Genomic DNA, 22,046 nt, shown 5'->3' with positions numbered 1-22,046 from the left:
CTCTACTCACGCATTCTTATCATGCTTATGGTGAGGCTACCATGTCATTCTTGTTCATTGTCACATTTTTAAAAACATTTTTATTCCTTATCCCGATCACTATAAATTCTGAAACTCTGCATCCAGTATAGACATATATATATATATATATATATATGCAACAGCAACAACAACAATAAAAAGATTGAGGACAGTTTGAAAAGGTCTTGCAGGAAAACAATGACATTAGCCTTTGTCACAAAGAAAATAATGTCTTCGACTGCCGAAAATTACATATCCCTTCATGCTTGCTTTAAAATACACGGTTGGAGATATTTCTGAATTAAAATTTCTGAATCATGGAAGTTTAATTGTACGTTAATCATCTAATTTTCATGCTATATTACAAAAGGTCACACAATTAGGGAATATATGCGTCTATATTATACGATAACTTTGTTTGTTGCGCATGCGCATGTGTCGGCTGACTTCATCATGTAATGTGCGTAATGACAAAGGGAGTCCTGAAAGCGGAAGTATAATGCACATAAGTGTTTCGATGACAATCAGTGTACTAGCCCGTTCGTTCACAAGCAAGCGTCTGGCTTGGTTTACCTGATCAATCGGTAGCGATGAGAGCAAGTTCCTGGCGCAAAAAAGCACAACAAATATCATCAATATGAACAGGCTAAGTCGACACTTCGCGGCTTCAAAGACGATCAAAACGCCGCAGCTGCACCCTCAACTTACGGATGACCCGCAGTCTGCAAGACCCGCCGGGCCGCGCTCGGTCTGCCTTAACTTCAACAAGCTGAGAGTCGAGGAGCGAACGTCCAACCTGGCCCGTGTTGTCAGCACGAACACTCTACCCGTCACCATACATCTTGCAAAAGACTTTACAATAAAGAACTCCCCGGTAGCCTTTCAGAGCGGAGAGCTACTCCTCTTGTGCTTCGTCTTGGATGTGGAAAGAGTGCACGTCACGATGGGAAGAACACCTACGAGCTTCCTCTCCATGCCAATCAGTTGTACGAAAAATTACCTCTAGGTGAGTTTTAATTGACAATGGCCAAATATTCAGCAAACACTGATTCATAAGATAATGCCTATAACAATAACCTTACTGTTTACATGATGTCTTTGTCATGAAAGCAACTAACAATCAATTCATGCAGGAACAACGACTTCAACAGAAGTTCACCGTCATGATGGTTACCATAGGACTACATTTTTTTTTTGTCATAACGACCCTCTCATTTCAAATTTAATTGTGCGATTACGAGAGTGACGCACGATGATTTGAGTATATAAGTGATTGTTATATTACTCATTCAACAGACTTATATGTGTTTGTGACTATTTCTAACATGAAACCAGGAAATATGCATTCTGTTTTACAAGGAACGAAGTCAAAAGCAGTCGATACGTTGGTTACAATTAGAAAGCTCCCCGACTTTAATCAACTCGTTATTGTGTGAATCACCAAATGCCGAGCCAGGTTCACGTAACATAAAAACATGATACATCACACAGACACACACACACACGCACACACACACACACACACACACACACAAACGGGATGTCACTTCACCATTACAATTTCTAGTAATAGTAATTCATCATTATCTCAGGGAAGATATTTGCTCGTGCGAAAGTTTTCCTCCCGTTTAATGAATAGAAGTAACGGAATACTTATATGTATTACGTCATATACATTCTACTAGATAAAAGCTATATACCTTTCTTTTGTGTCATTCTGCGTAATGGCTAAGTGACTCACTTCGGGATGAATACATTTAGATGACGTCTATTTTATATATCTTTTGCTCTATTCCAAACACTTCTTGTTTGGTGGTATAGTTCTAGTGTATTTTCATTTGATTATTTTAATTTTAATGAAAAGTACTCATAATTCCCTCAACTTTTTACCAACACATGTTAGGGGAAATGATATTGTTCCACCTACCTTCTGAAAGAGGCAAGTCAAGTGCTCTTGCAATTTGCTAGAGATATGAAAACATGTTGAATTCTGGTTAAATGAAAGAAAGATATTATTCAGAGGGGTGAAGGCTCAGATTTGAGTTTCTTCAGTTTGTCTCCCTCTACAAATGAAAATTTGTTAAGATGGCAACTGCTGATCTGTAAATTAACAAACATATCGGAAAAAAAGGAACCAGTGGGACTCGAACCTGTCATCTACTGCTTTCCGGGCAGCGACACTACCACCAGGCTGTCCCTGGTTGCCGGCAGTGACACGATGAACATGTATTATATATATACATACGTATGTTACCAGCGGGACCAATAGCGTTAATCTCATGTATCCGCCTAGTCCACTGCCTGGACTGTTTTGTGTGATCATTTACCGCGCGCACACACCGCTACAGCACGCGTATGCCCCACCGTACGCTCTTGTATTAATTTGCCGCGCACGCACGCATCTCGACCTCGGACAGGTTTGTTGGCGCCCTCATCGATATCGAGCGGTTACAGGGGATAGCGCGATAAGCTGTGGAGCGCGCGTGGATGCGTAATGATAAGAAAACGTCCAGAATCTGGACTAGTATCCGCCATAAAACTATGCAAGGCGATAGCATAACTGTATTTGCCTTTTTAGCATGCTATAAAGCGATAGAACTTTACTCTTTTGCCCCCCCCCCTCGTCACATGCTGTATATAACAATCACTTATCACCTGGTTTCATGTTTTGAGTACCATCGTGCAGATGATGTAGGCCCTAATCTTTGAAAGGGGGAAATTAGTTATTCTTTTCTTATGTCTGAATTGACATTGATCATAACCAAAGAGGTACTGAACGAGCCCTTCAGCAGGCCAACATATTTGATTTAACTAGTCATAACGTATAGACATAAGCCGTGTAGAAAACGTATAAATATGATTCCATATTATCACCATCCACACAGTTTCCTGACTGGGCATCATTTCATTGCATTATACTATGCAAATAGCTTTTGGTTTGTTAGTTTGCCTGCTTCTTTGTTTACTTCGTGCTTGACATCTCCATTCTTTTAGAGTTGATCATAGTTGGTCATCGTTGGTCCTTGACATAATGTCATTTCTGGCATTGTTCACATTGGCAAAGCATACTGCATATGCGATCCCCATTTCCTGTTCTCTATCGCAAGTTGAGTATGGTTCTCTTCTAATATACCCCTTTTAGTTTGCATGTGATATCGTGCCAATGGTTTTGTGAAGTACAATTACGCTTCGCTTCTTGGTTTAAATGGGATTCAACACAAATTTTTGAATTGGACCATGCACTTTGTACATCATTTTTTTCTACAAAAAGAGGGATTATGTGATAAAAGGGGCATTTTAGACAATTTTCATAATTTCACATTATGTAGTGCATAAAATAGTTGAATGTATTGTGGTCCTCAGAGAAACCAATACTTTGAAAAACTTAAAGAAATTACCCTGAACAATGATGATGTTATAGGAGGCTCACATATTTAAGTAATATTGCAGTGTAATTCCATTACAATACAATTGTTTAACAAGTTCCCCTGTTTATATCTTTATATGTATGCTTTCTTCTTTTGTTCTGCTTCCTTGAGCCCAAGTCATACAGTCTTCTGGTGAGGCTGCCATGTCATCGTCCTGGTTCATTGCGATTTGCTTTACATTTTGAAAACATTCTTATTCCTCATACCAATCACTAAGAATTCTGAAACTCTGAACCCAGTATGGCTAATTTATAGCTGTTCAAAATGTAAAAGTCTGAAAATCATCCGGAGGTCTCCTTTACGTAAAGTGAACTGTAAAAGCCTCCCCCTCCCACGGAGTTCTTTCTTTATATTTGGTTTTTGTGGTTGATGCGTATCATCTTCATGTCATTATTTAGTGACTTTGCACACTATCTCACATACACGCACACCTACGCACACACAAAATGAAAAAAAATGAAATGAAAACAACGACAACAACAACAACAACAACAAAACAGAAATACGACTCTTTGTGTGACTGTACATAATTCTGGCTAGAATTATGCTGCGCAAGTACACGTATGCTATGATAAGTGTGCCGTGCAGTAGGAGTGTAGGTAATAGGAATATTTGAAGATGATAGCGAGAATTATAGGCCTACATTGCTCAGCTCCTGATACAAACATGGTGCCTGACACTGCTGTGCTTTAACTTTCAACGTAGATCATTTCTAAGGGATGGCTTCAATGCTCACAAATATCTATCGGAGTACTTCTTCTGTCCAACTTTCGGATTCGCTAGGAAACACTGTCATTCAACTAATCGGTGACTGAATTGAGTCTATTAGCTCTATTCAAAATTACGAAACTATTATTACGGAAGAGAGTCACACATTCTGACAACAAAACAAATCACCACCATCACCATATCAGACTTAAAGTAACTAGAAAACTTTATCCTTCCCTGGCCTCAAGCGTCATCTCCCCCAGTCTCCATATTTCTGTGTTTTACTCTCATGTCTGAAAGTTTAACAGTTTGGGCGGTGCTCTACTTCTCCTGCTTTACTATAGCATCAAACCATTCTGCCTTGCGTATGCAATCGGTCAAATCTACTCCTTGCCTACAGTGCTCAAATTGGCCTTGACCAGCCTTTTCAATCTGGTCACTATCAAATCCTGGCTAAGGAATTGGTCTACATCAAAATTGGCCATGATAACCATTACGTTAGTACGACCGTACAAAATGGGCACCACAGAATATTGAATGTCAAAGCAAACGAAAAGCTATTTGAAACGACCAGAATGGGTTCGGGAGACCAAACAAATGGACTTAGTCACAAAGCGTCACCTTCAACAACTTTGCAGCAACATGCATACAACCAGCTCCAGGTCACAAAGTTTTCACCTTATCCTAGAAGCGGAGGCATATTACACCAAACGCCCCACAAAACGATTACCATGCATACCAGTGACCGAAAACGTAACTACATTCTATTCACGCATCAAAATGCGTAGCTGATGGGACTGTGCCAATTACGTCTCCGCAACGACACCTTCAACATCAAAACACAACATGACTTGAATTTCCAGTTCCCGGACAAGCCCCCAATTAGTACCGAAAGCAGGCAAATATGGCACGACAACGTGTCACACATTTCTGACAACAAACAAATCACCACCACCTTACCAAACTTGAGTAAGATCAATAAAACCTTATTCCTCCTTTCCCCTCCCCTCAAGCGTCATAGTCCACAATCTCGATCCACCTTTTTTCTCCAACATGGGCCGAACTGATGACCACACCCACAAATATTTAATGTATATTCATGACAATACAATGTGTCTAAAAACTCAAACTGCGTTTCGATATGTTTCAATCACAGTTTGTGTTAAGAAGATATGGAAAATCGATAACATTGTTTCTAGGCAATGGATCAACCATCACAACTTTGTTATGCTTAGTAATCATCTACTTCTGAGGGTCCTTCATGTTGACTCAATCTGGGAGACGAGGAGTGACGTGTGTGAGTGTGTTTCTTCAGGCTCTTAAGTTTTAAATATGAAGTAACAAAACAAATATGAAATTGTTGTTTATTTACAAGTATATTGGAATAACTGCCGCAAATGCAGGATACAAACGATTGCAGTGCAAGTATGATCACTGATTGCAGACGGAATACTCTATAATACTTTTACAAAGTATGCAGCCAAGACCAACCCTTTCTTTCACCTTTAACAATTGCTTTACTGATTGGACGAATATTCATGGTATGTGTTTCTCAGCAACAGTTGCAAAACTTTAGTGATTATGGGAATTCACCATAAACATCGTTCACTATATAAAAACATTAATTAATTGCACGAGGACACGTCCTATGCTGACAACTGGTTCATCACCCGATCGTTAACTCGTTATAACACCATCGCACACTAGACGACTTTCGGTTGCACGGCTGACCGACTTTAGATGTGAAATAGATCAGAATAGCCTCAGAGTAAACACCCTTGTTTATTTTAGATCCTTTTACAATTTCACGATAGAGAGTTGATTAACACGTGGGCTAGCGCCTGGCCTCTGGTAAGCATCGGGATCATAGTATATCAGCACCACAATCCACACTCAATGCTTGATCTTGAGATGAGCTGTACTTGTCATCATGACTGTATAGGATTCAAATTCAAATTCAAATTCAAACTTTATTTTCACTTTCTTTTTTTCAACAGAATGTACAAGAAACAATATTATGAATTTGACATGCGAATCGTTGAAAATATACATAACCAGACAGGATTAACAACATGTTCGTGTCTACATGATCAGTACAATAAAGATACATACACTCTATACACTCTGAGAAAAAAAAAGTGGAGGTACCCACTCAAAGACTAAGCTTGTAACATGTAGGTACCTCTGAGGGAAAGGGGGGGGGGGGAATGGGGGTGAAAACGTACAATTACAAAGAGTGCGGGAAACTGGGGAAGTGGGGAAAAGAGAGAAAAAAAATCAATATTCGAACAACACAAATTATGCTAAATGGAGGGGGAAAGGAAGAGCAAAAATAAACAATGAAAATCTCTGGCTTTCATGCTTGACATTAGGTTTTGTATGTCTAAGAACTTTATTTGCCTATGTCTTTGAGATATTATGGTAATATACAGTTTGAACATACAGTAGCACAACTAGTTTCCTGGACCAATGTATAAATAATCGTATGTATAAATAACGGACTTTAGCTTCATCATGAATACATTCATTGTTTGCATGCTTATATCGCTTAAGTACCATTTGAATCATTCCGCTCTTGGACTTTGCTTCAATTGCTCTTGGCGGAGCGTATACATGACATGTAGAGTTTACAGCATTGTATGAAACAACCGCAGTTTACGAACGGACGTAACAATCAGTGCTGAAATTTTATTTCTGGAGTTGTTCTCTTTGGTCTACTCCAATATACGAGGTGAACGTTAGTCTCTAACCCCCTCCCCTTGTCATTCTGTACAATGAAACATGATCAACTAGATGATAAAGTAACGCAAACCCTGCTATCTACAACCTTTGGGGACATTGATTGGTTGATTGATTGGTCGATTGATTGATTGATTGATTGACTGATTAAAAGGTCTTTATTCAAAAAAAAATCTGAATGGGCAACTAAAAGTCGAATTACACAGATATACAAAGATTATACATTGAAATAAACAGAATAATATCATAGTTATAATAGATACAAAAAAAATCACATTCAAACATACTGTATACACAGTGGTTCAGACTGAATGAATGAATATCACAACGATAGCAATAATAAAGGCCAGCAGTTATTAGTTATCTTCAGACGGTGATTTTTTACCTCGAGGATAACGCTATAGTCTCACACTGTTTTTGTTTTATGTTTGCAGATCCTCGTCTGGACGACAAGATATACCGAGGAACGAGAGCCTTGATTGAAGCTAAGCCTCGTCCTGCACAAGTGCGCATCGTTGATGCTCAGCTCTTCCCTGATCAAATGGCAAGCCAGTCGTCTGGTGACGTCATCACCATTCAAACAGTCGATGTTCAGAACCATCCCGAGAGAGGGAAAGAAAGGGTAATATAACTAGACAACAGAATGCATTGATATATGACGTCACACCATGGAGTCCTATCAGATGAATAACATTTCTGTAAGCCTACTCACAATGCTTTCTTTCTTTTTTGTTGCTTGTTTGTTTGTTTGTTTCGAGCGGGCGAGACTTCATATTTTTGAGGAAAGGATATTTTGGACAGATCAGAGGTTCCAGCACGTCTCAACAGCAATAAAAAAAAAAGTCAGAACGACATCATCAGTATGCTGAAAGCACCGAGTTGTCCACTGTAAATGTAATATACGGATATATTATTGAATAAAGCTTTGACATCAGCGGTAGATATGTTGGGAAGATTGAACAAAAGAGCGGGAATGCATGTACATATGTATGAGATGGAAATGTTGGCATTGACGGTGATGTTCGATTAGCTGTTTATGAACCACAAGCAGTGAACCAGAGTAAACCATGATATAGTAACGACATGTGGCTGGGATGATGGACGGTGATGACTTTACATACGGCGGTGGCTTACAAGCATCTGGAATCCTACATGAATATCTTGCAGGCATTATTGCCTCCCAACCTTCAAAAACATGCAAGCAAACAAATAGGGCTATCAAAAGTGACCAAGAATGTCGAAGGCATGCAAAAATGATTCATTATAGATGCAACCCCCCAAATCCGTAATTGTCTCAAGGGGGCCGACCAATGTTGTACAGAGGCGGATAAGATTTTGGTCTGGTCTGTTCGCTTCTCTCTGTACTGGTCGGGGGTAATAGCTAACCACATAGACACCAATCATCAACAAATTTCCAAAAGTTAGAAAGAGACTAAATATTGCTTCACAACAACAGTGAATATAAAATGCGGGAGGTTAAAATTTATATGGATAATATTAATGCTGCTCACAGCATATTTATTCACCGACCTGCCTTCTCGTAGGTCTGAAATATAGATACTTGATTACAAACACCAATTACCTTCCTTACAACACAATTGAACACATCACTCATCGCTTAACTCTTCTATACCTGTGGAGACCGTTTCATATTCTACCATCTTAATCTATGGGAAAGGGAGGGGTTTGGTTAATAGGGAAAATGATGTTAGTGGGTGTGGCCACTCATCTCCACATCGGCATGGTCGCGGGATGAGGTTCTCGCCTGCATGTCGAGCTCGTCCAAGGGCTGGGGCGTCTGTTTTAACTGGTCTGCTTTCACTGCTTCCTTAAACAGTTCATCACCATTGCCGTCCACGTTGGGGCAACCTGACAGGACGCTTCAACATCTCTGATGACACTAGTCGACTATTTGGAGTTCGTTACACCCAGATTGGTGTAAACCAAAGTTCTGTCTTGTCGTCATGTACCGTTTCTCGACTTCTTGTTGTTCACCGGTTAACTCATTAACTCTTGGGCAGTCCAACCGAGATCCTCGTCACAATCACAGCGTCGATAGGGTTTAGTTGATTAATATGGAGGGGAGAATGATGTACAAGGGAGGGGATCTCCTGGCTCTATCTCTGTTGTCTCCAACTATTCAAAGTAGCTCAAAGTTCCAAAGTATTCTGCAGCCTTTGCTTCACTATAGTGTGAAGCCTCTCCCATGATGCTTGCAATTCTATTTACTTCTCTCCTTTGCTCAAACTTGGTTTTTTATAACAAATTTACTGTTGGCATCCTTTCCCTAAAAATATTTCATTGGTTAAATCTTATTTTGGGGGTGTGATCTTCACTGGAAATTAATTTCTTATTGGTCAGATCTTTCATTAGCTCCTCCCATTTGTTTCTGTGGAACTCCGTTTTCTGTGATTCATCTCCATTTCTGATTACTAACTCGCCCACTGTCTTTTAGTTTCTTTATTTCCTCTTTCTCTGTAACCAGTGGTCGAGACTTTATTGTTTCTTGGATAATAAAATGATGAAGCAAATGAATACTAGTGTCCCTATAACGTCCAACATCACCGTCATGATTGTTCTGAGTTGTTGTCCCTGAATTTGTCTTTGGAATTCCTGTCTAACCGGCTCCCCTAAAGTACGTCAAAATAAAGGAGAAGTTCTGGCTGGAGAACGACCTTCCAGCTCAGAGGGTCATTCATGTTTAGGGATCAGAGGGCAAAAAACACGTCATTCCCGTAATTTGGACGGGGGCTTTGGGGATGGAGAGTGCAGGGAACTGACCACTAGCAGGAGAAAGTATCCAACGTCAAACTCATAAATTCCTAGGACCAATAACTTTTCCTGGGAGAGGAGAATGGACAAAAAAAAAGAAAGTCTAGCTGGAAGCAAAATAAAGGGTTTCATAAACTCCAAAAAGGGGAAAAGACTGATTCATATTGACGTCACAGGGTGACTTGGAAAACAACTGTAATGCTTCTGTTTTCTTTAACTTTCTATCCTATTCTATTCTTTTCTTTATTATATGTGCTAGTAGCCATCTGGGCTACATAGAGTTAATTAAAATTTGGAGTATCCGTACCAAAACCTAGGCCTAAGTGGTTTTTTTTTTTGCGAAGGAGAATATAAGTAGAATATAAAACGGCACCATGATTTTTTACAACTTCCAATGAGTGAATCTTGAAGAGAACTGATCTTGATTTTAATGTCAACATAAAAGTGAGAAACTCTAATGTATGTCCAGATTTTGTGTCGATATGATGTAATCCATTCATACCAATGATTAGTACTAGTGGCTCTAATTGAGTGTTTCTAGTCTACCACTGATTGTCTTTGATGCCATACTGCACATGTAAATATAACATACACCACATAAAATTTGATTGTGGATAAAGAGATACCTCATGAACAGCAGGCTTGAATAACCTGGTCAGGTTTTTTGTATGAAGGGCAAGACAAAGAGACTATAAAATACGTCAAAGAAGGATACTAAGCAGCTTTTGAAGATCTTGTACTCGAAAGCTACTAGTACTCTTTACTCCAATCTTCTGCCCCTTAAAACAATATTCAACTCTTATTCAAAGATCTTTACGCGCTTCTCAAATATTCTGTGCACATGAAGGTAAATATCTTTCTGAAGCACCACGTTGCAGTAATAACCGAATTCACATCGTAGACGCAACACTATCTCCATTGATAGCCTTCTCGCTTGGTTCGCACAACACACTATGCACTGTGAGTGGACATATCACGTTCATTATCATCACATTATTCTTACCCCTGCACACACGCACGCACACACACGCACACACACAAAACAAAATAATGAAAGGTCATTATTTGGTGAGATGAGATGAAAGGCAAGCTTTTTTATATTCCGTATTCCAGGTATTGGTTGGAATCGACGAACAGGGTGCCGAGGTTCGGTTTCCAGAAGCAATGGACATGGCTACCTACTCGACCATGATAGCTGATCACCTTCCACTTTCCGAGCTGCTCAAGTATGACATGCCACAGGTGAGAGAATGAGAATCAACCTCCCTGAGACGTGTAACGTGGTTAATTCTGCATATACTAACATAATGCCGAAAAGAGAAAATTGCCATTATTTTAGAAGTATTGAAAGTTTAAAGACAATTCGAGGAGCTTTGCCTAGTCACTACACTTCTGAAGCACTCACCGTGGGTCTCTGAAATTTTCCGTATCTTGTCACAAATACTCACTCAGCGCCTGCGCCTTCTAGATACTGACAATACTGACGCGGGCAAGATTTCTAAAGATGGAATTCTAATGCTGCATCACCATTACACCGACTATCACGTCATCACTGCCCGTGCCAGAGACAACACCCTTCTATCAATACCCCTCAGCTCATCTTTCGAATTTCACCTTGTGGAAACGACGTTTCGAGAGGTGCGATCTCTCTTACCGGCCGTATTCAACCGTGTGAACGCCACATGGGATGTGGTAGACATTACCCAACCCAGGTTACCTGCTGAAATGCGTCCCATACCCAAGCCGATACCGGATGTGTTCCAAGAGTGGGCCAAAAGCCATGAAGGTACGTGAGACCACGGTAAAACCGAGGTATGTAAAGGCAGTGTAAAGTTTAGAGAAACAGAAATCACAGCATTATGACCAATAAAAATGATAATGAGAATTTACTTTTACTAACATAATCCATTACAAAACCAGCAAAATGTTGCACGCCCTGGTTTTACTTGAAGATTCAAAATAGGTGAAACTGATCAATCTACAGTCAATCTTGACTTTTTGACAAATGGAAATAGTATTTTCATCGGTTATCTTTAACATCTGTTTTATAGAATGATGTGATAAGGTATGTAGCAGAGCACCTGCTCCTTTTTTAAAACCTACCTTTTCACACTCTTCATTTTAAATCGGCTTAATTTCAGCTTAATCTAACAATTTCTTCAATGTTGTTGCCAAGGAGGTTTACATCCTGTTTTTGTCTCATTCATTGCACAGAGCTTGGCTCTGCGCTTGAGTAAACTCTAAACTTCAAAGTCTCTAGTTTCTCTACAGGCTTTTCCAGAGTGTACACGTTTTCTTTCATGTATTTAGATAGCCAAGGGGAGTCCATTTGAATTGAGTTATACAAAGGTCCTAAGCTATATACAGTCTGGTTTTTTTTTTAATACACCCTCAACTTAAAATCCATGTGTGGTGACTTTCCTTTGGTTTTGTAATGCAGGGTGATACATAAGTTTATGTATATACAGTGTACGCGAGCATAGATACAAAGATAGACCGATCATGAGGGAGTGATCATGAGTAAAATTGTGTTCGCTTATGTCCAGTCGAATGGCCTCCGCGATTGCCGTCAGTGGCATATTCAATCCTTTTTTTCTTTTGCTAAGAGTGTTGATTTTAAAATGAACGTCTCACCATAAGCTCTTTCCCCTATCTTCTGAGTAGTGTGTTTGACTCACAATAATATGGATATAATCTTGTATTATCGTAATATGAATATAGATTTGTCGTGTTTTCTTTCACTCTGAGCTCCTGTTAAACTCTCTTTGCAGGAAAGGAAGTGACCGGAAGTATTATTCGACAGGAACAGAAAAAGTTGAAGAATATTATCATGAGTAGGGATGTGCAGATTTCCACTCTAAAAAATGTAGCAAGGCAGGCGTCAGAGACCCCGCGCCCGCCGGTACCGCCCAGGTCCGACAGACCATTGAGGTTAGTGTCCATTAATGTTACTCTTCCACGAGAGCACGCTATAATCTACTGCGTCGTACACGTTATTAGGGAGCTTTAGATTTTGACGCGCGGACCTTCAGAGGAGAAGAAAAAAAATGTTCTCAGCATGCTCAGAAGCTCGCCTCAAGTTGATCTAGTTTTAGCTTGCGTCGCCTGAATTTTTCACTACGCTTACTGGGCTATACGTCCGCACAGTTTGCAAACTACTTCATGCACCGATCATACGGGGGCGCCATTTTATTTTTTATACGTTGCTTCCCAGCGTAATCTATAAAGCTACTTTTCAACACGACGCAGGGGAGAGTAGAACGTCCAGCGCAAGCGTCGTCTCAAATGTCCGCACGTCAAAATCTAAAGCTCCCTACTATTTTATTACAGAATACCTGGAGGAATGATTTCCAAGTTCAACACACTTTATCAAAAATAAATAGACGGGATTTTGCGATTATATGATTGTTTGGTGTATCGCAAATCCTGTATAAGAACTTGTTTTACCTTGTAAACAAACATTGTGCAGAAAACAAACAATATTCATGGTGATAACACAATAATTGCATGTAATGATTACTGGTCAAAATCGAAATGGGATAGATCAAAAAGAAGTATGACGGTACCTACATGAAGGCCAGCTTGTTTGGCTGTAAGCCGCGAGGGTTTGTGTAATCAGAGGTATGCAGATTTTCATTCTCAAAAATATCGCGAGGCAAGCATATAAAAAATATCGGGTGATTGTAATCTGCTAGGTATTCCTATCCAAAACTATCGGGAATAATTCTACTCTAGGCTCTACATTGTGCCAGTATCGTAATTATACGTTTGAAGAAACTGTCCCTATTAACCCCCTCAAAAGGTACTAATAATGATAAAAATTATGGAAGAACAATCTTAAGAGGTCAAACTAGGTAATATACTTTTCAAATAACTCAAGACCTACTGTTCACGGAAACTACAACTTCTCGGGCATGTAGAAAGAAATATGTAGCAAGAAAACATAATAATTATGATTTTTCTGTTTGGGCAAAATCCCCTTTACATCATCATTTGGGGAAGTTTAAAAAAAAAAGAATTATCGTCTAATCATCATTATGTTCGTGTTCTGAATTTTACGGCATGTTATAGATTTAACTGGTTCATTTCCTTACAGTTGCACAAAATATATAAAACAAAAGCAAAACCAAATTGCCAATTTGAGATGTTTAGAGACAGGAACTGTTAATTTTTAAAGATACGCTAAGATACGCTGTCAATTTACGAACTAACTATTATGTCTCATCATTTGCTTATTGGTATACTAAGTTCACTGATCAGTAACATGACGTCTGACAGGATCAGTAAAGTGAATCAGCAAATGGATACACTAAAAATGACATAATACCTACATACACATGGCCATAGGTATAAAACAGGGATATGGTATGACAAATTGATGCATGGGTAAACATGGCATATGGCAAGGGGTAATACATATATTGTCACACACACACTCACACACACACACACACACACACACAGAGAGAGAGAGAGAGAGAGAAACACAAGACACGTGCCAATCGAACAATCATTCTTCTGCCAATATTGCAAGGCACAATATTACAAAAGAATCGATTTTAAACGGATTTGTACGTCACATTTACAGAGAACTACATAGTGACACGTAAATGGAGACATCTTCCGAAAAAAACAACAACCCAAATCTGTCAAAGGAGAGTAAGAGCTTACTAAGTCCAACTAAATTCCATTATCAAAAATTGTACGGCGATCAATGTTTATTGAAATATTTGAAGAAAGTGTATTTCTCTGTTTCAGAATGGTCTCATATTCAAGTTATGTGAGGTTTAATGTTTCCAGGTTACCATGCCTGTACAGTGACGGGGCATTAAACTGCACATTGCTTGAATATGAGACCGCTCTGAAGCAAATAATTTTCACACAACAATATGCACTCTTAAATGAATCTCACAAGAATTGGAACAATCATGTCCCAGCATTCCCACTGATTCCCACTGATCAGTTACTCGCCATCCCCTTTAAAGGACAAGTCCACCTTCATAAACATAAGGATTGAGAGAATGCAACAATATTAGTAGAACACATCAGTGAAAGTTTGAGGAAAATTGGACAATCGATGCAAACGTTATGAATTTTTAAAATTATTGTGTTGGAACTGCTGGATGAGGAGACTACTACAGCTTGTGAGTCATATGCGTACAACAGTATAAAGAAAATGTAAAAGAAAATTCAACATATTTTCACTTTTTTTTCGCATAATAAAAGAGGACTTGACTTGCCTCTTTCTAAAGGCAGGGGGAATAACATTACCCATAACATTTGTCGGTAACGAGTCGGGGGAATGCGTACTTTTTTTCAAAAGATGGAATTTTGTGAAATTCTCTTTATATTTTCCTTATATTGTTGTACGCATGTGACATCTAAGTTATACATACACTGCAGTAGTCTTCTCATCCAGCGGTTACTGCACAAAAACTTCAAAAATTCATAACTTTTGAACAGATTGTCTGATTTTCCTCAAACTTTCAATGATGTGTCCTACTAATATTGCTACATTCTCTCAATCCTTATGTTTATGAAGGTGAACTTGTCCTTTAATTGCACATAATTATGTTTCATCATATACTTTCTGGTACACTGCAAAATGTATATCCTGCAAATTGAATTAGTTAAATAAACAACAATATGGACAGTGAAATGTATGCTTTGTATTTTGTTTCACCCCTCTGTTGAATGGAAATAGACGATAATTGAATTCATCTGAATAGGTAAGCATAATCATTCCACTGCAAGTTTTATAAACACTTATGAACTGATTTGCCAAACTATAATACCCTTAAATGCAGTACCGATGTCGCGAACAAACTTGAAACCGCTCAACAGACCATCAAAGAACTGAGGAAAGAAATTAAACAGAAAGACATCGTAAGTATAGATTTAGACATTGGCTTTATTCACTTTTCAAAAATTCTTTCTTAAATTTACTAGTGAAAAGAGACTTAACCAAAAAAAAAAAAAAAAAACCATTGCAGAGTACGTGTGGCAGGTACTTTTGAATTAAATATGTGTAGGACAGGTAGTTTTGATACCCTTTTTTCTGATTTAATTACCAGCACGTCCATAACACAAAGCTACACAAGCTATCAGCTATTATGTATATCCATAGTTTTCTCCATAAATATTTGACTTGAACAAAACATGAAATCAGGCCATACACTTAAGCACTATCGCGTGATTCTATAAGATACAGGGATTAGGGAACAGTAATTGGGCGTAACAGATATTGGTGTAACATCAAAACAGTTGCTAACTTCAGGAAACAATGATAGGCCGAAATATATCTTTACTCTCTTATGGCCCGAATTTAAATCTAGATTAAGTATTATCAAGTGAAACGATGATTAAGACCTTTAGGTACCTGTTAATTATGCTGCCTAAATATTATGAAAATGTTTGTTGGAAATTTGATCACTCATCGGCATGTCCTCTATGAGTATCCAGATATTTCTCAAGACTAAATGAAACAGACTATACGTGCCTGATGTATAGAAATGCTACCTAAAAATTACATTGTCTTGATTCATCATTGCCCTTTCCACCTCATCCATCCAACCTATCACTACAGAGGATTATTGAACTACTCAACACCGAGAAAGAGTGTGGACACGAATTAGTGGTAAGTTTGAAGTAACACGGTATCGAAGTGGTCCTCGTCACAGGCGTGATACCGTCTACTGGTATATCATGGCTTCAATTTCAAATATCTTGACGTAGATGAATGTAGAAAGGGTCAAATTCTATAGGAAAATACATTGTAGTTCCCTGTCGTTCGTTCCTTCGTGAAAATGTGTACGTTATATGCTGAACACTTGAATGAACCGAAAACAATAGAAACATGTACTAGGTTTTTCAAAAAAAAAAAAATCCAACTTCTGATCCCTAATACAGTTGTAGTTTGAAAATATATATCGGATAACAATAAGTTACGAAACAGGGTTAATGCAGCTTGTTGGTATTTGCCTCGATTATCCAGAATGAATTATGTTTGCTGTAAAATGTTTTGCAGCAAACCATGCCGGGCTGGCCTTCTTTTCGCAGGACATGGCGCTGCAAATAATGTCTCGTCACTTATCCGTACGCTAGTATATAAGCTTCCCTTCTAAAGCTCTTGATATGGTGTCAAAATCCGAACTAATTTCCGTCTTTAAAGGGATATCTTTTAAGATGTGGAAAGACCTTATGTGTACGGTTGACCGTCTGAAGGGTCGAAACGCGGGATTGTACTTTAGAACTTACATTTACTTTTGTTTTTCCAATTTGTCAAAACCTGGACTCCCTCATATAAACGTGGTATGAACGTTTTATCTGCATTCTAATTTCTCCAAGGCTCTAAGAAGAGAAAGAGATGGATTCATGTCGTCACAACAGGCTGACCGTGCTGAGATTGGTAGATTGCAAAGTAGGTTGGACCAAATGCAAAGATACGGTAGCGATGGTGTCTACGAAGACCTCGAGGGAGACGGATACTGCAACCCACTATCCTTAGCGAAGAGTGTTTCACCGAAGATGACCACTGCTGGTAGGCTCGATCCCCACTCTCATTACTACTAACCTTTTAGAATATATACATGGCAGAAAATTCAAATCCATTAACTACCACCCCTTTCTCATTGTCTATCCACTTCCATTAATTCCATCATAACAGTCAACGTGATGAAGGCTTATCAAAAGAAATAAAAATATAAACAAAGAAATAACAAAAAAATGGGGGGGGGGGCGCCCCCTTAAATTTTTGTAAAGGTGCTCCCTTTAAGGAATTCCTGGATCCGCCCCTGTTTATCTTGTTTTCACTCATTTCCGTTCTTTCTCATTTAAAAATGAAAGAGGACACACCTAGTCGTCGTTAACTGAAGATGCCGTTTAGTTCTTATTCATTTACCTGGAATTTGTGGTTCCTCTTCTTTTCTGTTTTATCTTGAAGACACGGTGGATCTCCTTCGTCACATTGGTCTGTCCGAATACTGCGATATATTCTACAAAGAGGACATCGATGGACTGATGTTATTGGCCATCAACGAAGAGATGATGGTCGAAGATCTGAAGATGAGGAAGCTTGACGCCAGACGTCTTACAGCACATATCTCTAGACAATCAGAGTCGTCTTCATGATAATCTGTGAAAAAGAAAATGATTAGATCTGACAAATAGGACACACGCACACACACACACACACACAAACAAATCAAGATCTTCAGAAAACGTAATGTTGCCATGATTATTGCAATAACGGCATCACACATTATTTTGCCTTTTCTTCTCGTCTTCTTCTGGACCCGCACCTGGCCACTTGTGAAACGTGTGCGATTTTGTGCATTTATGGTAGAATCGTTGGACTATCAACGATCTTACGTGTGTGTATATGTGTGTGTGTGTGTGTGTGTGTGTGTGTGTGTGTGTGTGTGTGTAAGCTTGTGTTGTATGGTGTTTCCTTCCTTCTGTTCCTTCACCCAAAAGAAACGATACTCTCTTGATGAAGTAAAAGAATTGACAAGCAAAATGGAAATTATGATGAATTTGGAGTGAATGCATAGTTCCATACCGTGTCCAATTTAACTTTGATTAAGAAAGTAAAAAAAAAAATCATGCGCAGAATGATATCGATTTCATTAAATTCGGAAATAATTTTGGGAAGGCAGAAATTCCGCTGCACCCACTCGCTATCTGGAATGGTGTTGCGTCTAGTGTATTCTTATTGACTGCTAGGAACCTCGTTCTAACAGTTTTGTGGCGGAGTTTAAGAATGTTCTTCTTGTCGAATGAGTCAGGCTGATGTGGATTGCTTGCAGAGAGTAAAGAATGTTTCCTCTTGCAGAGAGTATAGAATGCTCCCTCTAGACTTTTGTACCATGTTCGTTCACGTTCGCATGCCACTCCTCTCATATACATCAACTCCACTGGCTGCCAGCCAAGGCAAGAATATATTTCAAGCTTCTCGTACTGGGATCTACAAAGTAGTCAGCAATAGATCTGCAGTGTATATTGGAGAGTGTCTGGTACGACATGCTCACTCTAGGCGCACTCGTCTTTCATCATCAGTATCAAGTATACCTTCACTCAACCACGCTGCTTCCACGCTATGGTACAGGCTCCCTCCTCTTTTGAAATCAACACTTGATTACTTCAAGCAAATGTGAAGTTTATTTTGTTTTGTTTTTTGTAAAACTCCTATAGCGACCAGGGGTATCTTATTGCGCTTTGAATCCAGTGGAAAAGGCGCTCTAAAATATTAAATAATTTGGTATCATTGTGTAGGTTTCCCCTTCACCGCAGACAGAATGAAACGATTAATGTTAAACCAACTTTTGAACAGGTTATCGCTGAGTTGTTTAAAAAAGAATTATTCGAAAACATGATCCCACGGAAGGTCATTGCGGCTCTAAAGAGCGGAGAACAGGCAAAAACTGATTTTATCATTTTTCTGATCACTTTCAACAGATGCAACTGAATTATGGTTTGATCTTCAAGTACAATTCTCTACCAATCTGTATGTCGGATTGTGTAAAGATATGTAAAACTGATTAATTTCTGTTTTCATTTCATTGATCTTTATTCGCGTATATACCCATCCATGTGCCAATATGCATATACCGCTCCTCTTTTATGAGAACTAGGGACGGCGAAAAGTAGCTATACCACCACTGACTACCACTATTCAAAGAAGCATTTATAGATTGTTTTCTCATCTTCACATAATATCTGAATCTTCAGATCCAGTTTAGCACAAACCTGTCAAGTGTGGATACGCTGAAAAGTTAGATGTCTTGACGCGAAACTGGATCAAAACACTGGATCAGAACAGGATCCTTTTCAAAATGAGATAGTAGCAAACCTCAAAACAAAAACAAAAAACAAACAAACAACAATTTCTCCCTTTAATTCAGCTATATTGATTTCGCTGCATGTGGCATAAGATGAGTGAGTCAAGACTGGTGTCAGGAGAGAAATTTATCTTTGATTTTGCCAGTGAAGTGAAATCGAATTTGTTTGAGTTTGCAAAAGATTTAGAGCTTTAAAGTTGTCCTAGAAAGCCACTAGGTCAAACTGCAAGAGATTGACTGTCTGGAAATTTATATTAAATGAGACAAAGTAAAAGTTAAAGAATAAACTGGCATAGCAACAGCATGTCTAGATCAGTCAAAGTCAGACAGGGCATTCACATGAAATGAGACAAAGCAAAAGTTAAAGAAATAGCATGGCAACAGCATCCCCGGTTTGCAATATTATGTATTAACTCAGACTATAGAAATTGAGTGAATAGAGGTGTTATGTAATAGCTCCCATCCAGGTGGTGGCTAGGAATGTTCTCTAGCTCAGTCGAGACTCAGCTATGTCAGTGTCACTAGGGTGTTGGTTGTAGTTTATTGTTCATAAGTTCATGAGTAAAGATGTTATGTAACAGCAGTCTAGACGATGGCTAGACATTGTGTAGAGTTTCAATAGGGCTATATTTAAGCATGATGATTGGATGATCCTTTTTGTGTAGAAAAGGCATGAAAAAGTAAGTGTATGGGAGTGTAAGGGACTTTAGTGTTAATCTCTATGGTTAGGGAAGCTAATAAAAAGCTCAGTAATGTAGAGGATCGAGGAGAAATACTTTGATCAGACATCCAGCATAGATCTCCGCTTAGGCAGCAGTCGTTCTTCTGGGGGTTTTCTACGTCGGTGAGATGCGAGCTCCAGCTGCCGATAAAACTGAACTCGGACAGTTATGATCCGAACTTTGGAACGGAGCTCAATCTCCATTTGCCTGCTCGCCGTCGTTTGAGCTCGGGCATCGCAGATCAAGGCATGAGTCTGCGTGGTAGCAGGGACTAGTGAAGGCCGAGGAGCTGAAAGGACCGCCGATAGGGTAGCGTCTAGCTGAGTGGCCAAGTCAAGGGGTGCTTCCAAGAGACAAGCCAAGCGACTGTGCCGAGGTCGACGACGAGGGTATCGGACATCGATGACGACTGAGCCAAGCTGAGGGGATCACCAGTTCAGGTCATCCAAGACAACCTAAGTTATGTATTTGTGATTTGTTTCATATTATATTTTATGCTCAATGTATTGTTATGAACGAGAAAGCTGCAAAGATTTGAAAGATTAAACTCGAACATAACTGTATACGAACAGTTTGAATTTCCATTATTTTGGTGTCAGAGTAGCAGAGAGAGAGAAAAAAAAAGTCACTCACGTGACAACTGGACACTACAATTCCTTTGTGTCATAAACTCATAATTTGTTAAAAACACTTATTGCCGCTATCCTGGAATAAAATTGTAAATATTGCAAAGGTGGAATGTGCTACAGTCTTCATTTTGAGTCTCCCCATGTGACACCAACGTTACACAGTACCTTGTAGATACCATTCTAGCATGTGAAACTTTCAATTATTGCATGTCTAGCAGTTTCTTTGCAGTTACTGTATTTACTGTCTCATTGTAAACACTAACGGGATTTGATCTCTGAACCTGTGTATGCCTTGCTGTGGAAAAGAGAGAGAGAGAGAGAGAGAGCCATCAATAGAAGGGTTTCAGTTTGATTTGTCATATAGACAAACACAAGACATCAATACCACTGAAGTGGTCGGTTGGCTATGGTTTTGTCAAAAACATTATCCTAATATTGTATTGAAGTTCTATTTTTTAGAATACTGGAAGCCAATTGTGAATATTAATGTCCTGATACATAATATGCACAAATATCCGTCTTTGTTATATTGCATAACCACGGTAATCACACAATTTTGTGTTAAGCAATGTCACTTAATTGCTCAGTTCGATTCCATAGTAGGGGACATAAAGTGCCTGTTTTCTTTGAAAATCGTTCTGTGTGTGTGTTTTTTTTTTTGACGATTCCTTGATGATATGAAATATAATAGCAAAATGATAAAACCACGATGAAAGCGGAGATTCTAGCTGCGAGTCCCAGGAACAAAATTACAATGTCAATACGTCTTACAATGAAGATGAGACAAAAGGCAAATTATACATGTACTACACGATTTTTTAGTTATGCCAACAGAGGTAAATTTCCAAAATTTGGGTCAGGTAAATATGACTGCTTTTTTGTATGCGTCTTTTTTTTAACTATACAAGTGAAAGTGAAATGAGGCTGGGTTTTTTTTTTTTTTTTTTTTTTTTTGGGGGGGGGGGGGTTAAAACAATCGAAATTACATAGTCATGTGTTTTCCGAAACTCATGTATAGTACGTGTGTCAAGCCGTACGTGATCGGATAGTTGACACAATTATAAACATTACTTGAAAACAATTTCAATTAAGATTTTAACAGGAATTAATTTCCAAAGAAAATAAAATGATTGAAAAATCTGTATGAGAACAAGAAATCGGGTTTTGTTAATCATATTAATAATGCAA

At 38.8% G+C, this 22,046-nt stretch overlaps 1 pseudogene; it reads left to right on the top strand.

The window, feature by feature from the left end:
- The first annotated feature begins 542 nt into the window (after positions 1-542).
- LOC139721196 (uncharacterized) lies at positions 543-20,071 on the top strand (annotated as a pseudogene).
- The last annotated feature ends 1,975 nt before the right edge of the window (positions 20,072-22,046 follow it).

This window comes from Diadema antillarum, unplaced genomic scaffold (genome assembly GCF_040938485.1).
Source record: "Diadema antillarum isolate AM-2024a unplaced genomic scaffold, OU_Dant_1.0 scf00000139, whole genome shotgun sequence".
NCBI lineage: Eukaryota > Metazoa > Echinodermata > Echinoidea > Diadematoida > Diadematidae > Diadema > Diadema antillarum.
The sequence above is the reverse complement of the archived record's forward strand: the minus strand, read 5'-3'. Positions and strand labels throughout refer to the sequence as shown.